We start from the raw sequence: 8707 nt of genomic DNA, 5'->3' as shown, positions 1-8707 counted from the left end.
AAAATAAAAACTATACTACCCAAGGTAGTGAATTTTAAGTTGGGACCCAGAAAGATTTATCCAGGTGAAGAAGAGGGAAAGAATGTTACTTGTGGAACATATATGAAGGCTCATAAGGGACACAGAATGTAGTACCTATGAGGGACTGAAAACTAGAAGTCCATTATGGCTATGGCTGGCATGGAGGGCGTGAGGGAGAGAAATGCCTAGAAGGGGCTGGGAGGGATGGGCAGGGGACATATGGGCTGGCCCAGGGAAAATAGGAGCCTAGGCTTTTGTGGCCTTAATGAAGAGATGATGATACTTTTTCAGCTAAGGAAGTTTTGGATACAGGGAAATATCAAGGGGCCCAGAAGGAGGAGTAGATGACACAGAGGCAGGGAATGGTGGAGTGGCTGGCAGAACTCTGAAGACCATGGAAACATTCTAATCAGTGGAACCTGCCTTGTGACCTGGCCAGTGGTCAGGAATTCCAAAAACTCTCTAGGGGTTTACCAGGCAAAGCATGGTAAGATGAAAGCCATGGAGAGGTAGCTATAAGGCCCCATGTTGGAAATGAGGTGGTTCAGCAAAGTCTTCTTGGGACTGATGGGCTTTGAGATGATTCTGGAAGGCAGGACTCACAGTGTGGGGTGTTTGGGTTCAGGGCTTCATTCTCTTCTTCTTGGCAGTGTCCAGGGCTCAGCCTTTGGCTCCATGGCCTCTGGCTCTGAGACCCATGGTGGCTGTCACCCTTGAAGAAAGCATCTCTGCTCCTTGCACAGCACATGTCCTTGTGAGAGTGGGGTTGGCAGAGGTCACTTCTCAACACTCATTTCCCACCTAGCCTCTACCAACCTAAGCAAATAGCTACTTTCTTTCCGAGGTGATTGGATGGACTTGTCCAAACATGCAAAACCAGTAAGTGGGTCTGAACTGAGGTCTTTATTTATTGTAGCACCCCCTTACACCATCCAGAAGAATTCTATATCATCTATAAATTAAAATTTTCATTGATATCCATTCCTTCCCATAGAATGAATCAGTTGTAAAATGACTGGTTGTATCTCAAAAAAGGCCAATTTCTTTCTCTCCCTTTTCCAGAGAATTTTGCTTTAATTAATTCAACAAATATTTATTGAGTCAGACATTATTCTAGGCATTTGGGATACATCAGTGAGCATAACAAAGAACATAATAAAGCTTATAATTTAGCAGGCAAGACAAACAGACGTAATAAGTTATATTGTTTGCTAGAAAAGGTGGTGAATGCTATAGAAGAAAGAAAAGGAAGAGAACCAGAGACGTTCTCTAATCCCATGAGCCAACCTACCTTGGTAGGAAGGAGGATAGGGGGCAAGAAGAAGGAAGGGATAGGACCCAGCTTCTGTTTTCTTGTTTTTGTTTATTCATTTTGCTAGGAGTCCTTGTTGCTGGTTGGAATTTTAAACTAATTGCACGTGTTACTTTGATAAAAATAAAAATTAAGTTCAAATAGTGCTGTAACTATATTGGGAGGTGAGGGTGGCAGTGTGAGCTAAGTTCTCTTCTGTCAGTATGAAAAACAGGACAGGTTTCCAACGTTAATAAATCAAGATATAGAAGTACAGGTATATAATTAGCAATGTAAAGGAAACTATTGGAAGAATTTAAAGGAGAAACAGCTAAAAGAGTGAAAAGTCATTTCTTCTAGGGGAAAAACAATGGAGGGTAGGAAGGCATAAGAGTAGGCAGGGGACTCCTGCCCTTTATTATAAATCTTTTGGTATGGTTGAATTTTTTTTTTTTTTAATTTTTAAAACCATAGGCCTGTGTTACCTTGATGATTAAGAAACCCTATTCTACTGAGCCCTGGGCAGGGAGTGTCTACAGGGCTGTCTTGGGGGCTGATATAGAGAGTGATGGGGACATAGAGTAGGTAAGCTGTGCCTCCCTTTCTTTTATTTGTTTTATATCTCTGACTTTTATGCAAGAGTTTGTTTGAACAAAGGGTTCTGCAGTTGAAATTGGCTTGAACTTTATGATCTCTTTTGGTTCTCATAATTAGTGATGCTTTATGAGCACCTGTTACCCTTTACGCTCATGCCTGTTTACTTCCTCAGAGAATTGTCATCACTTAGAAGCTTTGTGTTTACCCCCAGCTGGCCATAGTTTGCCGTGATTGGTGAGTTTATTGCTGGTTTGCTTGGCATGGTAGTGACACCTGCAGTCAGTCAGTCAGTCACTGGATGATTACTATTTCAGAGGGCCCCTGGAGGCCCTGGGAGAACAGGGGTCTTTTGATTATTCTGCCCAACCCCCAGCACAGTGGCTGTTATAACAGCAGGTGAGGGTTTTGGCTAATAGTCCTAGAATCTGCAGTTTCTCCTGTGGTAGCTGTGAATTCCTATAGACACTTGCTTCCCACTCCACCTCCTCCAAGGGGGAGAGAGAGAGAAGGGGAGGGAGAGGGAGGGAGAGGGAGGCAGAGGGAGAAAGGAGAGAGAAGTGGAGGCAGACTATGAATGAAGTCAAAGAAGGGAGGCAACTCCCTATTAGCTTAGTCACCTCCTAGTGACTGCGCTTCTAGACATGTGTCACCGTTTTCCTGCTCTGGTACTATTTTTAGGGTGAGTCCCCTCCATTCATGTTTCTGGGGCCTTTGCAGTCATCCCTGTAGCTGCTTTACTGAGTTTTGAGGTTCCAGACGTTCTGTGTTCCCAGGCACTGTCATGCCTTCCTGCCTTTGCACACCATGTCCTTTCATCCGTCCTCTGGAGATATGACACCAACTCTTGAAATCCAAGCTCAAATGTTGTGTAGTTGTAAAACTTTTCCTGGACCCCAACTCTGAGGAAGCTCTCTACACCTTAGCATTTACCATAGTCACCACTTAACATTTTGGTGTCCTTGAGGGATTAGAAATACCCTGTGTTTTTTTTTTTTTTTTTTTTTCAGCCTGGTGTAGGGTATTCAGTAGCTGCTCACCGAGTTAAATGAAGCACAATTGCTGTTCTCTGTTTTAGGAAATCTTGCTTGGCCTAGAAGAAATGTTGCTGTGGGAAGATCTCCAGCAAGGCATCTCCATAAATCTTTTCCTGTTTTCCTCTTGAAATACGAAATTTGGAAGAGTCAGGTAACATCTAGAGAAAACCGCCTATACTTGGAGGAATCCTATCAGGCGAGGGAGCATTATTGCCACCATTTTACTGATCAGAAAACTGAAGTTCAGAAATATTGCGATTTGCTGATGGTCACATAGTAAATAGAGCCAGAGGCTGAAATCCACGTCATCTGACTCCTGGGGCACTGTTTCCTACCACATACTTCCTTGTAGTCCCCACAATGTGCTCTGAGATCACACCATTAAAGACTTTCCAGACCACAGTTTCCCCCTCAAGCTTTCATGCATTCATTTTCCTTACAGACCCACATGTTGAAAATCCGTCTCCCCAGCTTTTTCATTTCTCTGAGATTTGCTCTTTCCCTGTCTCCTCTGCAGTCTGCAGGAATTAATTTCTCTCTCATCTCTTTCCAGAGATCATAATTTCCAAATCTTGGTTTCTTTTTCTGGCTGTGGTCCTTTTTTTGGGGACTTTCCAAGATAGCCGCAGACAGGAGGATGATAACAATGAATTAGTTAGTAGATCTTCTTTGATGTTATTTTGTGGGTGAACTTATTAATTTATGACAAAAACATCAAAGAGCTTGGCTCCTGCAAAGGACTGGCTTGTCCCAAGGCAGCTGGGTAATAATGATTAGTCAGATTAAATCTCAACGTCTTCTTCTGCTTCAAGAGTTAAAGTCTAGATGACTGGAGTGTGGGAACATCCCATCCTGTAGCATCCCATCGACTTTGAGTCAGCCAGTATGAAACTCCCCACTCCAAATGTGGATCTCTCTCCATGGTCTCTAAGCCTTGAGGTCTGTCAAGATTGGTGTAGCAACTGTGGAGGCAATGTAAGGATAAAAGGCTGAGGCTATTAAAGTCTCTTTCCATTTAGGGGAACTAGATATTAAAAGGGATCATGGCCTAGTTCAAGGTTCTTCATAGAGTCCTAGTCCTATAATTTCATGGGAGGGAGAACTCTTTTTGGGCCACGCAAGAAAAGTGCAGCACTATGTTCAGCACATAGCAAGCTTTCCATATGTAATGGTTGAATGGACTTTTCTTTTTTTTTTTTTTTTTTAATTTATTTATGATAGTCACAGAGAGAGGGAGAGAAAGAGAGACAGGCAGAGGGAGAAGCAGGCTCCATGCACCGGGAGCCCGATGTGGGATTCGATCCCATATCTCCAGGATCGCGCCCTGGGCCAAAGGCAGGCGCCAAACCGCTGTGCCACCCAGGGATCCCTGAATGGACTTTTCAAGAAAGGTCATGGTGCATGAAGTCTCTGGCTGGTTGAAGAGGAGCAAGAAGTAGAGCTCAGGTCTTTGTACAACAACGCCTCCTAACTTACTCACATCTATGGCCATTTACTTTGTTCTTCCACTTTGTTCATGGTGGAAAATTGTGCTCCTCTCTAAAGCCATCCCCACTATGTTTGCTCTGGATCCCATCCTTTGCTAACCTCTTAAGGGCTTGTGTCTGCAATTAACCCTCACCTTCCTGAGCCATCAGTGTTTCCCTCTTTACTAGATGATTCCTATTAGCAAACAAGCAAGCTCTAATGTCTCCCATCCGAAAAGAGCCTCCCCCTTGCTCCCATTTTTCCTTTAGGCCACTGTGCTACTCTTTACTCCCTTTTACAGCAAAATGCCTCCTTAGTAGCTCTCCTTCCTCTTCTCCATTCAGCCTCTGAAACCCACTTTAATCAGGATCTCATCCCTTTCACCACTTTTATCAAGCTCATCAGTGATGATCTTCTAGCTGTGAAGTCTAATGGTCATTTCTCAGTCCTCATCTTATTCTGCACATGAGCAGGTCTCAGCACAGCTGGTAAGACTGTGTTACCAGGTTTCTTGCTTGGTTCCCGGCACCACTCTCTCGGATCTCCTCTTACCTCACTGGTTCTTCCCAACCTGTAAGTAACAAAGTGCCCAGGATCAGTTCTTAGGCAATTTTTCTAGTTATACCCACTCCCTAGATGTTCTCATCTGGTCCCATGATTTTAAGCACTTCACATACTGGTGGCCCTTGTTGTTACATCTCCAACCCTCTACCTCCCTCTTGAAACTCAAGTGCTCATTCCTCTTAGATGTTTAATATGCACATCAAATTTCAAACCTAAATCGACTGAAGAAAACTCTGTGTTCTCCATCCTTTCAGGCCTACTCAGTTCTTATGCTTCCCTTCTCAGTAAATGGCAACTCCTTTCTTCCAATGGCTCAGACTTCAAAACTTGGAATCCTCTTTGACTCACTTTCATACCACACTCTTACTCTATCATCAGATCCTTCAAATTATATCTAGAGTCTGGACACTTCTTACAACCTCCATTGCTACTACCCTAGTCTAAGCCACCATCATATCTTACCTACTCTACTTTAACAGCTTCCTAACTGGTATCACTACTTCTATCCTTGCCTTCCTCCCCCTTCCCTCCTCCTCCCATCCTAGCCCTAGCATCCAGAGTAGTCTTTAAAAAACTGCAATTAGATAATGCCATGCCTCTACTCTAAGCTTTCTAAGGCTTTTGATCTCACTTTCTGGATAGAGTCCAAAGTTCTTATCAGGGCCTACGAGTTCTATAAGACCTGGTTCCTCTGATCTCAGCTCCCATCTTTCTTCCCCTTGCCCACTCCAGTCTAGCTACATTGATCCCCCTGCTATTCTTCAAACATGCCAAGCCCACTCCTGCCATCTGCTCTTGGAGTGTCCTCTAAGCTATCCACCCTTCCTCTAGTTACCTGCATGATAAGTTCTTTCACTTCCCTCAGGCCTCTGCCCAAATTTTGCCTTATCAAAAAGACTTTTCCTGACTATCCTTTAAAAAATAACCCTCCTCTGTCATTTTTCTTTATCATGCTTTAACTTTTCTTCCTAGCAATGATCACAACACAACATATTTTATACTGATTTGTTTATCTGCCATTGATTGTTATCCCCATTAATATGTAAATTAAGTCTTTGTGCATGTAGTTTTTGCTGTAGCCCTAGCTCCAAGAACAGTGTCTGATACATAGTAAATGTTCAACAAATATACATTGAATGAATAGATTTGTTGAATGGATTCATCTAGGTCTTTTGTTATCAGATAGAGTGGCTTCCAGATAGTTGTTTATTTTTTTATTTTTATATTTTTAAAAGATTTATTTATTTATTCATCAGAGATGCAGAGACATAGGCAGAGGGAGAAGCAGGCTTCTTGCAGAGAACCCGATGTGGGACTTGATCCCAGATTCCCAGATCATGCCCTGAGCCGAAGGCAGACGCTCAACCACTGAGCCACCCAGGTGTCCCTTCTAGATAGTTTAATTAGTATAATCAAAATCAAGTGTGAGAAACTAGAAGAGGTGTCGTGGAGATCATCAGATTATGCAACTATTTAATACTAATGATCACCATGGGATTCGCAGAGATTTTCAGTTTGCTCCTTGATGCCAAATCACTGGCCAAACTCTAAGGCGGAATGAAACATCTGCCTTTAACTTCTTTGGCATGTCATTTATCCTCTAGGGCTCAGTGTATCCATTTGTGAAATAGGCAGCTGAAGATATGGTTACTGCTCTGCTGGTCTATGAGATACTGAAGGGAGGCAGTACAGTTAGGAGGAGCAACCACACAAGCTCTGGAACCTGACTGTATTTGAATCCTGCCTCCATTTCTCACAAGCCACATGACCTTGGGCAACTTTCTCAGTTTTCTTATTTATAAAGTGGAAATAATAAAAGGATAATAATAGCATTTAATTCAAAGGGTAATTGTGAAAATTATATAAGACAATACATATAAAGTACATAGCATATGGTTTGGTACCTAGTAAGTGCTCAATGAGTGTTAGTATTAAAAATGAAAAGTTCTGAGAGGCCATTGCTATTGTGTTTTATGGGCAGTAAAGTACCTTAGAATATTAGACAATATGAAATCTGTAAGGGTGTGATGATAACATTGTGGTTAGGTAGGATTCCCTTATTCTGAGGAGAGGCATGGAGAAAAACTGAAGGGTAAACTTCTCAGTGTCACTTATTTTCTAATAATCTATATCTATCAAGAAAATGTGTCAAAATGTTAACAAATGTTGAAGTGAGGTGGAGAGTATGGTTATTCTATTCTTTCAACCTTTCTGTATGCTTGAAAATTCAAAATAAAAGGTTTAAGAAGAAAAAAAAAAGGACCCTAGAAATAGTCTAGTGAAGTCCAACTGTCATTTTACAGAAAGAAGCTCAAAGGTGAAGATTTTGACCAAGGTCATATACTAGAGGAGCCTGAGCCAGACTCCAGGTCTCCTGGCTGACCATCTCTCCCTTTGTGTGGGTGGCTGCTGTTGCCCCTCAGGTAGTAGCAAGCTGCAGAGGAACAGACTCAGCTTCCCCAAAAGACCAAGGGGTGTTATGGGTGTGTAAAAAGGCACTTGTGTTGGTGTTTCCTTTTTGTTTATTAAGCAAATAGGTAGGTCACTTGGTTGGAAGGTATGAGGTCAAAGTTGTGAAGGCAGCAACCAGGGCCAGACCCGACATCCTGGGTAAACCAGTTTGGCACCATCTGCTCGTGTTTTCTGGGTGATGGTGGTGGTGTATATATATGTAAACGCTGGGATTTCAGGGAAGAGAGGAAAGAGTAGGAGTAGGGCCAGGGTCAGGAAGAGCAGTGGAGAGACTGGCTTAAATTCTGGAGCTCCCTGAAAGAAGGGACCCCCAGGGTTTCTCTGGGGGATGAAATGCAGGCACGTATTTAAAGAAAGGAAATGAGGGATCCCTGGGTGGCGCAGCGGTTTGGCGCCTGCCTTTGGCCCGGGGCGTGATCCTGGAGACCCGGGATCGAATCCCACGTCAGGCTCCCTGCATGGAGCCTGCTTCTCCCTCTACCTGTGTCTCTGCCTCTCTGTCTCTCTCTGTGTGACTATCATGAATAAATAAATAAAATCTTTAAAAAAAAAAAAAAAAAGAAAGGAAATGATTCTCTGCGGTCTGCAGGATCCTCCTCTAGCTAACAGGGTTCAAAGCAGTGAAAAGAAGAGATGAGGAGAGGAGGGAATGCCCATGCAAGTCTGGGGAGCGGGGAACAGAGAAGGAACCGGGGAGAAAGCACAGAAAAAAATACCGTAGAGGAAGCCTGGGCCACGGTGGAGGAGGAGTTGGGGGAGGGGTGCTGGAAAGGTAAGGAGGCCGCACCTGGGGGCCTGCGGCCGCGTGGAGGACGGTCAGCTTCCGCCAGCTAGCGTGTCTCGCCCCAGAACCGTCCCGCCTCCCTCTTCTCTGGGTCTGGAAGTCTCAGGAGGCCGCGGAGCGAGTGCAGAGCTCCCGGCGCTCTTACCAGGGGGAAGGGCGGGCAGGAGAGGCGGGGCCTCGGGGCCGGGCCGGGCCGGGCGGGAGCGGGGCCTCTGGCCGCGGGCGGGGCTCCTCTCCGGCGGGCGGGCGCCGGAGTCTGGGGGCCGCGCTTCCCCCTCCCGGTCCGCGGAGGCGCCTGGCCCCTCCTCCCCCTGCCGCCCCCACTCCCGCGGCCGCTGTCAAAGATAAACCCGGCTGTTGCTTGCAGGAGCGGCGGCAGCCGGCGGGCGGGCGGGCGGGCGGGGAAGAGCCTCGGGCGCGGCCTCGCCTCCCGGGCTCGGCGCCCGCATCAGCACCGCGGACAGCGCAGCGGCGGTC

General features: G+C 45.2%; 2 long non-coding RNA genes across 2 annotated transcripts; one reads left to right on the top strand and one right to left on the bottom strand.

The window, feature by feature from the left end:
• Window positions 1-291: 291 nt before the first annotated feature.
• LOC144301300 (uncharacterized) lies at window positions 292-3358 on the top strand. The gene is made up of 2 exons (XR_013368126.1): window positions 292-508; window positions 2985-3358. It is a non-coding gene; the product is annotated as an uncharacterized LOC144301300 (long non-coding RNA).
• On the bottom strand, window positions 906-8621 carry LOC144301301 (uncharacterized). The gene is made up of 2 exons (XR_013368127.1): window positions 8234-8621; window positions 906-3905 (listed from the first exon to the last, which is right to left on the bottom strand). It is a non-coding gene; the product is annotated as an uncharacterized LOC144301301 (long non-coding RNA).
• Window positions 8622-8707: the final 86 nt, after the last annotated feature.

The sequence above is a fragment of the Canis aureus genome, chromosome 29 (assembly GCF_053574225.1).
Source record: "Canis aureus isolate CA01 chromosome 29, VMU_Caureus_v.1.0, whole genome shotgun sequence".
NCBI classification, from domain to species: domain Eukaryota; kingdom Metazoa; phylum Chordata; class Mammalia; order Carnivora; family Canidae; genus Canis; species Canis aureus.
Note: the sequence above shows the minus strand (reverse complement) of the source record. Positions and strands in the feature narration are given on the sequence as shown.